Raw genomic sequence first — 16,566 nt, 5'->3', positions numbered from 1 at the left:
GCCCCCCATCCTGGGAGCCCCAAGCACTCAGAGCCCCCCACCAATTCCCCTGTCTCCTGTGAGCAAATTCTCCCCTGAAAGACTCTCATTCCTCACAGCCCCTCAGACCCTGTGTGTCTCCTGCCCTCACAGTCCCCTTTGCCCCAAGAGCCACCCCAGTGAGGCCCCTAGGCCAGAAAGTCCCCCCATGTGTCCCCAGAGCCCACCCCCCCATCACAAACCCTGTCACTGGCTCCCCCACCACAAGGCCAGAGCCCCTCCCATATCATTAGAGCCCTCCTGCTGCCCCCTCCCCACACATCCTCAGAGCCCCTGCTATGGGCCCCCTATTCAGAGCTGCTTCCCTCCAGCCCTGTAGCCCCTCCTTTGATCGTCTGGATCCAGAGCCCTTCCCCGTCCTCAGAACCCCTCCCCACATCCCCAGAGCTTCCCCTCCTTGCAATCCCGCCCCCAAGCTAGATTGTTCCCCCTTCTGTGCAGCCTCCTGGGCAGAGCTATGCCCCCTTACCCATGTATCCTCCCTACCCCTTGGAGACTCCTCAGGTGACTCCTGCTTAACTCCAGTGTCCCCTGCCCATGGCATCTCTGGGAGTGGGACAGGACAATCACCCCCTAGCCAGAGGCGACAGCCCCGTCCACATCTTCCTGCCTCTGAGCCGGTGGCCATCTCACAAGCGTTTCCCTGCACTCTGCCACCAGCACATTGCATCTGACTTGTGCCCTCTACGGAGAGCACTCCCTCTTGTTCCCCCACAGCACAGACACCCCCATCCCAAGACCAGCTGCAGTCCCTGTGCAACAAGACTGACCCCTGTAGCCCAGTGCAACCCCCCTACGTCTGTCCTCCCATGAGAAACAGGGGTAGGCGACCCCTCTCCCTGTGTAGAACCCACCCGCTTCCAGCCAGCTACATCCTCTCTTCTCACCCCAAACTAGCCCCTCCCACTCCCCCACAAAACAGAGTGCCCAAGGGGCAGGGCATCCCTCCAACACAGCCTGTGCCAACTGCACACCCTCCAGGGCATCATGGATGGATGCTTCCTGACCACACCAGAGAGGACTCGCTCCTAAATCTGGCCAGGCACAGATGCTAAACTGCTACTTGAAGTGGAGGTGTTACCTGCTTATGGGCTATGCTGAGATGCCACACCTGGGACAGGTAGGTGCCAGAAAAGTGCAGCCACTTGGGAGAAAATGGTTTATGGCCAGGGCATTATACTGGGACCTGGGAATAATTCCTTCAATTCTCTGCCCTCCCGTAGGCCACCTGTATGACCTCAGCCAGGTCCCTCGAGCCCAGGCTTTAAAGGTATTTAGGAGAAGCAAGACCTAGAGGATTAGATATAGGCTCCTGAGTGCCTAAATACCTTTAAAAATCTAGGCGCTAACTGTGTTGTGCCTCAATTTCCTCACCTGTACAATGGGCATAAGAGTAGTCCTGCCTTCCAGGGGCATTGTGGGGCTAAAGAGATTAAAGATTGTGATGTGCGCACAGACCGCTGGAGGAAGATGCAATAACCTCTAACTCTCCTCAGTAGATCTGGCGTTGACTTCCCTCATGAAGTGCATTATTATCCTGGTTTTACAGATGGGGGAGCTGAGGCAGATACTTGCCCAAAGTGACCCAGCAGAAACAGAACCCAGGTCTCCTGCTTGCCACTAGGCGATGCTGCCTTGTCATATAAGCACCTTGGATGGATAGCGAGGTTGTCCTGTGCATTTCTAAATGTCCGGTTAAATCTGCCTCTGCTAAGCAAACACCCAGGAATCCGTGTGGTCCCCTGGTGGGAACACGAAGTCCCACTGATTTATCCCTCTCCCGAGGCTTTAACCTTTGTCATCGCAATGACCAAACCTGTTCTCATGCATGTAAAAGAAAATATAAAAGCAGGATGTGTGTATGGGGTGGGGGGGTGGGTAAATTCACCATAGGGGGTACGGGTTAATTCTTCTCAATTGTCTGATCTAGTATTGACAGGCGCTAGAGAGCAGGGTCCCAGGGGCAAAGCCGAGGTCTAGCACTGAACTTCCCACTGCTGGGAAAACCAGTTTGGCTCATGAGTTGCAAAATTAGGACCAAGGTAGTTTCTTCTCTGGCATCACCATAGTAACCAAGCCTCGGCAACGCGGATGGGTTTATCCTCACACTCCCTCTCCGAAGGGACTTTGCTTTGCTCGCCCAGTTTTATAACTGGGGAACTGACGCACAGAGAGAAGCCCAGACTCAGGAAGCTGCTTGAGCACATGCCCATTGTCCTTCAGCCAGCTGAACCTGGAGCACTGATGCCCCATCTGATCTTTACCCAAAGGACCATCCTTCCTCTGGCCTGAAGAAGTTAATCTGATCTAACCCTGATTCAGGCATGTTCCCGGGCCCTGTTCCTGCTATGGCCGTCGGGATTTCAGTTTGCATTTTGAGCCTCTCCATCCTTTGAGCCTGGTGCTTCCGTACAAAACAAGCTGCCGATTTCAGATCCAGTCTGGGTTTGCCAGATGACCGCTCCCATGGTTCGGGTCTGGGATTCTGCTTTGGCTTGTTGGGACAGGATATGCAATCACAGAAATGCAAAGCTGGACATGACCTTGAGAAGTTTCCAAATCCAGCCCTCTGCGCTAAGGCAGGGCCTTGTCAAGCCTAGACTATCTCCAGTGGGGCTTTGTCCAGCCTGTTCTTAGACATTAGCATTGACATTGGCTGTGTGTACGGACCCTCCCCAAGGTTTGGGTCTTGGATTCTGCTTGGGCCCAATGAGACAAAAGAGGAGACTGGGATCTCGAAGTGCATGCTGGTCCTCTGTCGATTTCAAACCTGGGGCTCTGGTTCTGTCCCATTTCAAAGACAAGGTGAGAAGTTCAGCTCGCCTATCCGCCTGAAGCTCTGCCCATCCTGGTGTGCCGACCCACGTTCTGTTACCTCCGTAACCGTCAAATGATGATTAATGTTCAGGCGCTTTGGTTTCCCCTCCCCTAATCCTATCGGGGCATTAGGACCAAGTGGAATCCACTTTCTCTGTTCCTTTTCCCTTTTCCCAGCTCAGCTTGGATTCTGTCTTCTCTCCCCAGCTCCTGATTCTCCACTCCCGGTATAAGAAATCAGTCCAGGCCCCCAGCTGTGGTCAGTATTAACCAAGGCAGGTGCAGTGGGGGGAGGGAGGGTGGGTTGGGAATGGAGGGGGGGTAGGAAAAAGGGGAGGAGGGATTAGAAATGTTACTTGCTGAAAAATGGCTGCTGGATCTTCATTCTCCTTATAATGATGAACACCAGAAAAGAAAAGAATTTTTTAAAAAATTGAAAATCCTACCAACATATAAAACACACACAAGCCACACACACAGAGCAGCTGCACCAGCCATGGAGCTAGAGTGAGTCAGTCTTAATTTTCCATCTGCCCCCCCCCCATTAAAAATCCCCATAAAAGCAGGACAAGGTTGGGGGGCATATTTTAACCCAATGTATGCCCCCTTTTTGGTAAAACAAGGGAGAAGTTAACATTTTATTTTGCTGCCTAAAAAATTGTTCATCTGAGAAGGAGGCAAAATAAAATGACATCTTTAAACATCTCTTGCATGGTGTCCTTTCTCCATTCCCCTTTCCAGCTGCTGCTGTTGTTTTTAATTTAATTTCTTCTCTCCATCCTCTTTTATTTTTAATGATGTTTTTAAAGCCAAAACCATTTTATTATGATATTTTTTGTGAATGAAATTAGATTCCCCCTCTCCATGAAAGGGGTGAACGTGAAGGGTATTTGTTTGTGAATCAATCCTATTTGCATCTGGATTCATTCATAAAAAAAAAAAAGAAGACAGGGTTCACCTAGAGGATCCATCATGGTGGGTTTAATTTCCTTCCCTTCTTGGCATGTCAGTTTTTTGATTGGGGAGGGGGGAGGCAGGGAATGGGAGGGAGTCCTTTAAATCTAGCACTGTCACACCTGGGAATTTGTGACTTTTTAAAACTGAGATGTGGAGTGAACCTGACACATCCTGTGACTGTATTTTCCCCCCTATATGTCTTGGATTCTTTTTTTTTTTCGTGTTCACCTGTTGTTTATTGAAGGGAGAGGGACAAAGAGCCTAGCTTGGGTCATGTGACCCTCCATTCACAAAAATCCCATGGTTTCCATTGAGATGGGCTGAAAGGATCAAGCAGTTGGGCCATAGATAAGCATTTGCAACATACCTTTTTGCATGCATGTTGTCCAGTGCCTCCAGCATTGACAGAGGAGAAGCCAGTGGTGCTAGGGGGTGGGGGGTGGGGGGTTACAGATCACATCTGGGGAGTTTCTTTCTAAATCCTACAGTTTTGATGCCATAAATACATGCACCAGCAGACAGCTTCTCCAGGAAGGTTCGCGACTGGACAGTATGTACCTGGCACAATCTATATTTATTGTATGTTTGTTTGGGTTGGATTTTTGATTTGTGTGTGTGTGTGTATTGCAAGGAAGGAGTGCTGAGGAGATGCTGTGATGGTGAATTTTAAAATTCTGTGATCTACGAACATTTCATTTATTTGTTTGGAAGGGTGTGGGTTTTTTTTTTTCTTTAAATGGGATGGCTGCATATAGAGTGGCCAGGGTGTGGGAAGGGAATCAGCTTTGCAATGTGTGTTATATAGATCTATAATTTTAGGCTTGCTGTGTTTGGGGCGCTGGGGGTGTGGAATGAGACATGCATTTTAAACCATGGCCAAAGGTCTGTTTGATTTTTAATCCAAGTGAGTTTATATGGAAATATACAAAATTGTGGTTGAGTGAGCAGAAGGGTTTAGATTTATTTATTTATTATTTTAATTTTTCCTTCTCTGTGCTAAATAAATAAAACCCTGGCAGTGAAAACCCCCAAATGGTTTTTAACTGACATTTTTAAAGTATTATACTGAGGGGGGCTGGGGAAAAATCCAGTGTTGTATGGATTGGAAAATGGGGAATGGCCGACTTGGGGTGTTTGTAGGGATGTTTCATGTTTTGAACGGCGTTGTCCTTTTCGCATCTGGAAGCCCCCCATTTTCCCTTATTTTCCTTCCCTCCCCCCAAAAATCCAGAGATCTGTACATTCACTTTGCTTCAGTATCTTTGATCTTGTAATACATAATGTCGTTTCCCATGGCAGCGCGTTGTGATGTCATGTCTATGCTTGAAACACTCGTAATTATTTCATGATTATGTTTTAAGAGGGGGAATCTGGTTTCCTCTTTGGATTTTTTGACTTTATTAAGGGGATTGGCTTTAAAAATATTTTCATTCATATTCTGAATTATTGGAAAGGCATTGTACTGTCTTCTGATTGGTGGGAAGAGCTTCTTTCATTACATACTGGTGGTCTGTTGGTTTTTATTTATTTATTTCTCCTTTCCTTTTTCTTCCCTTCTTGTAGCATCAAACCCAAAGCCTGTGAGGGGAGAGCAGCAAAATAGGAGCAGCTGGGGGAGAGAGGAGAAAAATAAGCAGGAAAGTTTTTATTCTTGTTTTTTGATGGTTGCAAAAGTTGATGATTTATTTCAGAGCAGACTTGAGAAGCAGATTTGTGTGTGTGTGTAATGAGGCACAATTGCAATAGCTGCAAAAGGGAACTTTTTCAGGGAGGAGTGGGCTCTGGCGGTTAAAGCAGGAGAGGAGTGAAATGCCTCGACACCTGGCTCCGATTCCCAGCTCTGCCGCATAGTTTAGTGCCTAAGGGTATGTCTATATTACGTGGAAGATCGACCCGGTCAGGGGTTTGATCTTGCATGCCTGGTAGGGACACATGAAATCGAATGATCATCTGGGGTCAGCAGTGGACCCCTGTATTCCTCTGTACTGCAAGAAATAAGAGAGGTCGATGGGAGAGTTTCTTCCATCTACCTACCTTTGTGAGGACCGCCGGGGGAGTCAATTGTAGATAAGCTGACCCTAGCTATGCAATTGCCGTAGCTAGAAGTGTGTATCTACAATTGACTTTAATGTCTAGTGCAGACCTGGCCTCAGTTTTGTTCATCTGTAAAATGGAAATAATTAATCCATTCCATTTCTCAGAGGAGCCAACATCCCAGATCCATCGACGCTTGATGAGTGCTCCTGCCATGTTAGAGGAGAAGGATGCTAACCACACATGGCTGGCAAAGGGTGCAGCACCTCTTGCTGGTTCCTCCATCATCAAGCCCCTTTGCTAGTGGAGGTGGGTCAACCTGGCTAATTTCAGCAAGGGAAATAGGTGCAGAAGAGGGGGGAACTGACTTCTGGACAGTTCAGAACAGTGCCTGACCTGAGGACAGAACACAGCAGCTCTGACTGCTAGAGGCCATCAAGAGTACGGACGCCCCTCCCCAAGCCCTCACTGCTCTAACCACTAGACCCCACTCTCCCCCAAGAGGCAGGGATAAGACCCAGGAGTCCTGGGTCCCAGCCCCCTTTTCCAACCACTAGACACCACTCCCCTCCCTGTGCCAGGGAGAGAACCCAGAAGCCCTGGCTACCCCCCCTCTCCCACCCCCTTGACTCCCTTCCAGTGCTGGGAAAAGAACCCAGGAATCCTGGCTCCCAGATCCCACTGCTCTAACCACTAGACGCCACCAAGAACCCAGGATTTCCTGCCCCCACTGCAGTAACTACTAGCATCTGCCACCCTCTCAGAGCTGGGGATAGAACTCAGCTGTCCTCTCTCCCCACTTGGTAAACAGCACACCCAGAAAACGCATGCATTGTTTATCCCTGTAGTCGGCATCACACCTTTCCAACCTGGGGCTCCCTCCTATGAGGCAGAGCCAAGTAACAGTGAGAGATCCCTGAATGCTGGCTTGCAACCTTAGCTGAGTACCACTCATTGTAACATTTGACTGATTGCAGGTGTTCTCATTTGGTTGGTTCCATAGGCCCTTTTGGTTTAGTGTGAAACAGTAAAACACTGTCCCGAATATCATTCTAAAACTGACACAACCATCCGCATTCTTTTAATATACACCTAGATTTTAATATTATTTTATTTTAAGTGGAACACTCATAGCTGGTGAACAAAGAAAAATGAGTAATTGTGGTTGGGTTTCAGCAGGGGGGGCTTGTGTCAGATGGATCGTGCAAAATATTATTACGTATGCCTCCAGCTCCACAGGTCTGGGAGAGGTAGAGGGGTGCAGTTGTTAAAATTTGGGTTGGCAGCCATTAAAACTTGGGTTCTGTGCCTGGCAATGTTGGCTAGTGGTTAAATTGGGAGGGGCTGGGAGCCAGGACTCCTGGTTCTGAAAAGGGCAGGGGAGTCTAGTGGTTAGAACATGGCAAGGCTGAGAGTCAGGACTCCTGGGTTCTATTCTTGCTTCTTAGAGGGAAATGGTGAAGTCTGGGAATCAGGACTCCTGGGTTCTTTTGCTGCCTCTGGGAAGAGAGTAACGAGTCTGGGTTTCATACCTGGCTCTGGGCTGGGAGTAGGGCTGAGGAGGAGAGGTATGTCCTGCTCTCGGGGTGGCTGGGGATGTGTGGGACACAAGGATCTGGGTTCTGGCCCCAGCCCTGCTGCTCACATACTGTTTGGCTTTGCACAAGCCATTTCCCCTTGCTGTACCTTGATTTTCCTGTCTGTAAAATAGGGGCAGTTGCATTACCCTTCCCTCATTAAACTTTGAGAGTGTCTGATGATATTGGGCTGTTGAAGCTGAGTGCAATTATTGTGATTATCATATTTATAGAGAAATATGACACAGCCCCTGACCAGAGGAGTTTCTCACCCAAGTTAAATAAGGAGCAACTTTTCAACAACCAGCTCGCGCAGGCTGAGAACACCAAGTGGTGGGTTTTTTTACTTGGATGGCAGCACGACTGGGTGGCTAGAGCAAGGCACGGTGATGCTTGTCTCTGTCCCGGGTGCTGTGCCTGGCTTTGACACACTCCCTGCGTGGCTTTGGGCAGTTGGGAAGACAGACTTTGCGATGTGCTTTGAGACTCTTGGCAGCCACCTCTGCGCCGATGCAGACACTCACTAGAGTTGTTCTGTGTGAGTTGTGTGCACCATTACCAGCCTGTCGGCTACCTGCCTCTTTATCCTTTTGTCATCGGTGCTGACCGAATGCTGCACAAACAGTCTCTGCCCCAACGGACTTCCAAACTGAGGCCACGTCTGCATTATTCAGACTATCGACATGCTCAGGGTCGAGCTTCTGGGGCCTGATTTCACGTGCCTGGCAGGGATGCGCAAAGTCAACCTACCCGGAGTCAGTCATCGACCCCTGTTCCCCTCCAGCGAGGGAGGTCAGCGGGAGAAACTCCCCCATCAACCTCCCTCAGTGAGGCCGGCCAGGTAAGTCGGTTGCAGATAAGTCAATTCTAGCTATACAGTTGCTGTAGCTAGAATAGTGTATCTGCTATTGACTTACTTTCCTAGTGTGAACCAGCCCTAAGTATCACTTCTTGCTTCTGTCTAATCAGTGCCCTATAACCTTCTGCTGCATAAGCCTCTAGCCCTTCTTTTGTTTCCAGTCCCACTAGGCTCTTTGGCTTTCGGGCTAGCCCTGTGGCAATGAGTTTCACGGGTGACAATCCACTGTTCCTACCTATCGGTGTTACATCGATGGCCGTTCGGTGCCTCCTTGCTCCACTGTGACAGATGAAATAGCAGCCCAGGGGACGGGGGCTTGACTTCCAGAGCAAGGCAGGAAAAGAGAAAGCTGGTTTGGAGTGAAGGGGTAACCCCCAGGGCAGGGCGGAGAAGGGATTAGACCCAGTGTCTGTAGCTGAGATTGAAGAACTGGTGAGTGCTTAGAGAAGCAGCACAAGAGGGCTGGGAAACTTGCCTGAGTGACATCCGGGAGACAGCAAGGAAGGGATCTCGATCTCTTTGTGAGGAGAAAGCCTGAGGCCTCTTGAATCTAGCGCAGCAGAGTGGAAGGAGTAGTTAAAACCAGGACGTTTCTGGCTAGAGACCAGGAGCTGATTTTTAACCGTGCAGGTGAGTGGAGCAAAGTCCCCAGGGAAGTGATGGATTCACTGGCTGGAAGAGACACTGGATTTATAGGGCCAAGTGCTATCAGGTAACTGGGCGCAGTTCTCTGGCCTGTCCCATCTAGGTGGTCTGAGTGTCCCTCTAGCCTTGACCTCCAAGCGTGAGTAAATCTGGCCTGACAACAAGGACATCGTGCGGGGGGGTAGATCTTCTGCAGACCTGACTCCCTGCGGGGAGGGACATGTTAAGAACCCACCGTAGGGTGAGGAATAATACTGGGCTGGCAGGCGGCTGGAGGTGCTTGTACAGCACACGTTATCCTGCCAAATGCTGCCTCTCCTCTCTGTGGGGCAGGGGGGCTGAGTTACCCGGTGAGCCTTGGCTTCAGGGTATGGGAAACTCTCCTGGTTGCATCATTTTAGTCTCTTTTTGGTCCCAGCTGCCTCCTCCATGGAAGCAAACTGGGAGTCAGCAGAAAATCCGATGAAATCGAGGCAGGGGTGAGCCACCCACGGGCTGCCTGTGGCCCGCCAGGGTCCTACATGAGGCTCACAAAACATTTATGTGCCACTGCCAGGGTGCAGGGCTGCCAGATCCTGCTGGTTCCCGTCCGTGGGGGTTTTTAGCTGCTGGTGTTATGAAGTGACACATACATACAACCATGGCCTGGGAAGCGAGGGGGGCGCCGATAGCACAGCATGGACTGTGAGTCCCTTGGACTTCCTCTGCAGCCAATCAGAGCTCTGCAAGTGTTCACTCTCCACCCCACAAATTCAGGGTGCACCAGCACCGTTAGCAAAACTGCCCTGTCCTAGGGAGCCGGCAGCCTCTGAAGGTCCCTGGGCAAGGGCTGTGTCAGGAGGAAACTCTGCATTCCCTGAAGGGGAGGGGCCGGGGCGACCAGCCCTCTGCACACCACCTGGAGTACAGCCCCTCCAACCGCCCCAAGCTGCACGGACCACACGGCGCAGCTCTCCAGTAGCGTTTAATGGGCACAGGCCTCTGGCCACTGCTTCAATACCAGTGGGTAGTGGCCTGGAGCCCTGGACCCCTTTGAATGGCTGGGCCCCCTTTGCCTCCATGGGCAGGCCTTACAATAATCCCACAGTCCACTGCGATGGAGAAGGCCACTCCTGCAGCCCGCTCACTCGCTCAGGGTGCCCATCGCTGAAACAAGGGAAGTCTGATGAGCTCGAAGCCAACCCCACCCGCCTACCTGCTTGTGAAGCACAGAGCTTGCGTTTCTCCATGCTATGTACGTGGTATTCAAGGAGCCCTGTTTGTGAACTAGTACGGCCTGGTGCTTGGAGCTGTACAGACACAGACCAAAAGGCTCATTCCTGCTACAGCTGGGCCATTTGCAGGCAGGGATACAACATGTGAGTGATGTTCAGCTGGTGGTTTCCAAGGGAGGCAGGAGGGGAACACTAAACATGCTGAAAGAGTGTGTTCCAGCGTTTCTGAGCACAATAGTTTGAGGTTTCCTTTCGAAATGGCATGAGGTTTGAAACGTAACTGGGTTTGGAAAGGTGGAAAACCCCCAAAGTGACCCAAAATGATTTTTTTACCTTTTTTTTTTGGTTTTTTTTTTGGCTAGGAAAAAAACAAGTGAATGAAATCATTTGGGCTCCAACCCAACCACTCTCTTAACTTTCCATTTCAGCTACTGAACCAGAAAATCTGTTCTTCATTCAGTTCTAATTCTGGCCCAAAGTTCTCCCCCACTTACACCCAACACAAAGGCTATCACTCAATGGCTGGTGTCTGCATGACCCAGAGACTGGGAGTATGGAGAAAATCCCATTCCATATGCTAATAAATGCTAATGTAACTGCCTAGGGGCAGTCTGGAACCTGGGACCTCTGGAGCTCAGTGTAGGAGCCTTTCCAGCAGGGGTGAGCAGACACTTTGCATAAGGCCCCAGTTTTCATCCCTGTGATTAGCCAGTGGCCCCTGTCTGCCCCAACCTGTCTAATATCATCCAAATGGATGGAAGTTTCAGTTATGTTCTTACAAAAAACAAACCCTTTCAGCACGTGTAAGAAAATAAGGATGTAGAATGTAAAAACTTTCTCAGCTGGTACATACCTGGGAATACCGGTACATCACCAGAGTAACTAATTGCAACATTTTTAATGAGCTGGATGAGCCTGAGACCCAGCAGCCCATCAGGCTGCACCCCCTTAGGATGTTTTACCCCTCACTTTGCTCACCCCCGCCCTGCAGTTTGCCAGGCGGCTCTCACGTAAGTCTGCAGAGGAGACTCATTCTGTCTGTGTGAGTGGTGTACGTGCCAGTCCGTGGGACAGTGACCCACCCCCAGCGTGTGGGTCACGCTACTAAAGCCACGAGGGCAGGAGCCCTCCCAACAGGGTGATACAACACTGACCGAAAAATTCCTTCTCTGGGCATAAATCGCATCTGTCCCAGCCTGGGCTCTGTCGCCTAGATGCAGCCTGAGTTTCATTCATAGACTCATGGACGTTAAGGCCAGAGGGTATCATCCATTCATGCAGGCTGACTCTTGGAGGGCCCAGGCGGAGTGTGTTGCAGTGAGCTGAGTAACACCTGTGTGATGGAGGGTGGAAGGGTGCTGGGAGTTAGGAGCAGGGAAGTGTGGGCCGGGGGTAGAGTCGAGAACGTTTTGGAACTTGGACCTTTGTGGCTGCGTCTTGCCACGGCTGCACCGAGAGCCCTGCCTGGGAGCGAGGGGGCCCTGTCGCAGTGGGCACTGCATGGACCCTTGCAGATGTTGGGCATTGTGCCAAGCACTGCACAGGCCCCAGGTGACAGCCAGTGGATGCCCCTTCCGTGGCACTGCATGAGCCACACTCGCCGTGGGGCAGGTGGCAGTGGCTGGGCTGTCACAGCCCACGTGAAGTCTGGTTGTTGCAGACACCTAGTGAGGCCTGGCCTGGCCCATCCCCAGGATTTGCACTGATGGCAGCATGGCGGGGAAATACAATAGTTAAAGAGGCCCAGCAGCAAGCATGGCCCTGTTGCACAGGCTCATCCCAGGAAATGCCCCTCTGTCCCAGGGGAGCAGCCCCTATGGGAGGTGGCAGCTGTACTGCTTTCCCTACAGGCTGGTGGGCACAACTTTTGTGCATTGCCAAGGCTGGGAGCCTGCCCCTGCCCAGCCAGTGTGAGCAGAGAGGGAGCTGTGCCCTGTGTTATGGGGGAAAGGCACCCCAGGTCACCCAGGAGAGACTCTGGCAGGGGTGGGACTTGAACCCAGCACCCCAGCCAGTATTCTCACCTGCTTTCCTTCTGCAGCCTGGCCACTGGGTGCTGCTCCCTGGGTGCAGCTGGGCAGGCAGGGGCCCTGCCTGCACCACAGCCACCCGCCCGCTGGGAGTTGTCAATGATTAACTCCTGCAGATGGAAGCCAAACGCATCCGCTTTTACAGGCAGCTTGGCAGGGCAGTGTTTGTCTAACCCCGGGCGGCTCCGGCTGCTGCCGTGCGGGGAGGGGAAGGGGGGTGGGGAGCGGGAGGGAACAGGTAATCAGTTGCCAGTCCTGTTGGTTGGCATCGTGGTGGGAGCAGGAGACTGGAGTGTGAGATTCTCCCAGCCAGGGCCCTGGCTGCGGCGGGAACGGGCATGAAATCCCTCCCGCCACAGGGCTGAGGCTTTGCTTTCCTTCTCCTTTGCCTGGATCAGATGCTGCCAGCAGGGCCAGCTTCTCCTGTGGCATCTGCATGGCCCATGCCACCTGGGGCCGTGGCTGGGCAGAGTCCCCCACCCACACCAGGAAGCCAGTCGCTGGCGGCAGCATCCTAGGGACATCCAGGGTCTCCAAGGGCAGGCTGGGCCATGCTGATGGTAGTATCCCAGGGAAGAGGGGGACCCCGAGGACAAGGGGGCAACGTGTGGGGGGAGGTCACTGCACAGAGTGTGTGCTTAGGGATCTATCCTTTAGCACTTCCGGTCCAGACCCTCCCACAGCAACGAACTCAGAGTAAATGCGTTCCTTATGGCTCCCTCCCCAACCTCTGCTCTGCCCCACGCCCGACCCACAGCCCTCTGTTAGCCCACAGTGCAGATATGCCCCCTTAAAAGCAGGAGGAACGGAAGCAGCCACACACCGGGGTGTCCAGCTGGGCGGCGCTAAAGAGTCTTAACACAGCGCCGTGCTCGGCTCCAGTACCCAGACACCTGGGTTCCGTTCTGGAGCTGATCAGGAATTTTTCAGTATAACATTTCCCACCAAAAACGGTAGCTTGGCCAGTCCCTGCAATGCGAGACATGAGAGGGCTCTGACCTCTCTCCCGGCTTGACATGTGTTTGGAAGAGACATTTAAATCGTCCAAAGGCCGGCAGCTCACGCCTTCTGCTTTCAGGTGACATTTCACTTTGAAATGTCAGCTAATTAGTCCAAAACCAATTAACGCACAGAAAAGGAAGAGCCCAAAGGGCACTCTGGAAACCCACCATTTTGATGGACCCAAAGGGACAGTTTCTCCATCGGCTGAAGGCAGATTTGGCCTTTTGTCCTGAAGGAAGAGCAGGGCGGAGCATGGAACTCTTGAGCATTCTCGGGCTAGAAAAACAGTTTCTCTCCCAGCTCTCTTCTAGTCCCACTGGGCCGCACCCTGATTCACAGCCCCATTGTGCCAGGCACTGCGGAGACCCCAGCTGAGGTCAGACCCTTGGCAGACAGATCAAGGGACGATCCCTGCCCAAGGCGCTGACAGTCTCCAAAGGGTAGCAGGGGAAACTGAGGTACAGGAAGAGCTGCAGTTTGCCAAGAGTCAGACGCAGGCCGCTGACAATAGGCCCTGGGTCCCCCGAGTCCCAGCCCAGTGCCACTCCCGCTGGGCCATGCAGCCTCCCCTGGCCACACAGTCGATATTTCTCCATCTCACTGCATTTGATTTTTGCTGCCCTGCTCCCATTTCTACCACCCCTCCCCTGCCAGCGCATGCCCCGCTCTTTCCACTCCTCTCCATTCTCAGCACCTGGCCCCACTGCTGGCTGGCTCCAGCCTCTGCGTCCCATGGCGTTGGCGCACTGGGCTAGGATAAGTGGAGCCGGCTGGAGTGGGGGATCGGTAAGGGGGACAGAATTCAGCTGGGGTGGATTGAGCCCAGCTGGGAGAGGGGTGAGGATCAGCTGGGAGGAGTGGGGCTGGAGATGGGCTTGGGAGGGTTGGGAATGTGGCTCGGGGGCGGGGGGGGCAAACTGGGATCAACTTCAGGGGGAACAGGGGGAGCATCTCCGGCTGTCCCTGGGCCCCTTGAGTGGTGGTCACTCTGGGCAGCTGTCCCGTGAGGGCAGCAGGGCGGGGGCACCAGGGGTTGAAGGCGAGTGTTGTCCCTTGTGCACCCCAGGGTGTGGGGAGGGTCCTGTGCACGGTGGGGCAACTGGCACTGAGGACAAGGCACGAGTGGGACAGGACCGAGTGTGTGTCATGTGAGCAGTGAAAGCACCTGGGGCAGGGTGAACCTTGAGGTCGCACGCACTGTGCGAGTGAGGGAGAAGTGCAGTGCAGAGGGCTGCACAGTGTCCTGCAGTGCGGGGCCAGGAGACAGGCTGCCTATCAGTAGGGTCTGCAGGGCCCATGCAGTTGGCGTACTTAGAATCACAGCATCATGGCATAATATAGCACCAGAACTGGAAGGGACCTCAAGAGGTGGTCGAGTTCAGTCCCCTGCCCTGCACCATCATCCCTGGTAGGTGTCTGTCTAACCTGCTCTTGAACGTCTCCAGTGATGGAGATTCCACAGCCTCCGGAGGTCATTTATTCCAGTGTTTAACCACCCTGACCATTAGGGAGTTTTGCCTGATGTCCAACCTGACCCTCCCTTGCAGCAGTTGAAGCCCGTTGCTCTTTATCCTGCCCTCACAGGCCCAGGAGAACAATTTCTTTCCCTCCTCTTTGTAACAACATTTTAGGTACTTGAAAGCTGTTATCACATCCCCGCTTGGTTTTCTCTTTTCCAAACTAAACAAGCCCAGTTCTTTCCATCTTCCCTCACAGCTCATATTCTCTCGACCTTTCATCATTTTTGTTGCTCTTTTCCAGACCTTCTCTAGTTTCTCCGCATCTTTCCTGCAGCGCGGTGCCCAGAACTGGACACAACACTCCAAGCGAGGCCTGATCAGTGCCGAGCAGAGCAGAAGAATGACTCCTGCTGTCTTGCTCACCACACTCCTGGGGGCTCATCCCAGGGTGACATTTGCTTTTTTTGCAAGCGTCATGCTGCTGACTCTCATTTATCTTCTGACCCACTCTGACCCCGGGGTTCCCTTCTGCAGGACTCCTTCCCAGGGAGGTGTTCCCAGGGCCCTTTTTGTATTGAAATAAAGTGCCAGTATTCAGCCAGCTTCCCGCCCCTGGCCAAGCCCGAGACTGGGGCTCGCAAGGTGCCGGTACTCAGTACGGGCAAGAATTGGCACACTGGTTGTTTGCCATTCTGTGTGTGCGACACAGATTGTTCCTCCCTACGTGCAGCACTTTGCATTTGTCCTTATTGAACTTTGTCCTATTTACCTGAGACCATTTCTCCAGTTCATCACCATCATTTGAATTCTGACCCTGTCCTCTACAGCGTTTGCCACCCCTCCCAGCTTGGTCAGAGTGGAATGCCAGCAGAAGGTGCAGCACTCGTGCGATGGGTGTGGGCAGCACTTGTGCGATGGGCATGGGCAGTGCTTGTGCAACAGGGGTGGGTAGTGCCCGTACATTAGGCTCACACGAGACAGGCCGGATACAGTATTAGTAAGATCTGCAGTGCCTGTGCAGTTGGTGCACTTGAGATAGGAATGTCAGCAGAGCATGCAGTGCCTGTGTGATGGAGGCAGGCAGTGGTTGTGCGATGGAGGTGGGCAGTGCCCATACACTAGGCTCACACGAGACAGGCCGGATACAGTATTAGTAAGATCTGCAGTGCCTGTGCAGTTGGTGCACTTGAGATAGGAATGTCAGCAGAGCATGCAGGGCCTGTGTGATGGAGGCAGGCAGTGCTCACATGAGGGGGGTGGGCAGTGCCCATGTAGTGGGTGCATGAGACTGGCAGTATATTGGTCAGGTCTGCAGCCCCCAGGAAGATGGTACGTGTGCAGGAGGACAGTGAGTGAAGTATGCTGTGTGCATGCGATGAGTGAATGAGCGGTGGGAAGCATTTGTAGTTGTAGGCAGCACGCATGTGTCAGGGACACACAGTGTGTGGCTGACGGACGTACCTCAGATGAGACCTGCGCGTGCAGTGGGGATGTGCGGTATGTGTGCAATGGGTAATGTCACATAAAAGGCGCTCTTACACGGCATGCAGTGTGTCTGCAAAGCGGCCGGCAGATGGCTGTGAGACTGGAGGAACGTTTGCAGTGTGTGCAGAGCCCCAGCAGTGAAGGTATGCACTGCGAGAGGAGCCTTTGCAGTGTCTGCAGTGTGCGTGCAATGGATGGACATCTGCAAAACAGAAAGACCCTTGTGCGAGGTTTGCAGTGCCTATGCAACGGTGCCTGTGAGACAGGCGGCGCATTAAGGGGCACGCAGGGCGTGTGCAGTGTTTGGGATCCAGTGAAAGAGAAGGACCTTTTAGCAGGGTGTGATTCCGCAAGCAACGGGTGCACCTGATACCGGAATACCTGGTAGGACATGCAGTTCCCACGTGGCAGGGGTGTGTGGTACCCGTGTCATGGGGCATGTAGCAC

This window comes from Carettochelys insculpta, chromosome 22, assembly GCF_033958435.1.
Source record: "Carettochelys insculpta isolate YL-2023 chromosome 22, ASM3395843v1, whole genome shotgun sequence".
In the NCBI taxonomy this organism is placed as follows: domain Eukaryota; kingdom Metazoa; phylum Chordata; order Testudines; family Carettochelyidae; genus Carettochelys; species Carettochelys insculpta.
This window is presented reverse-complemented; position numbering follows the sequence as displayed.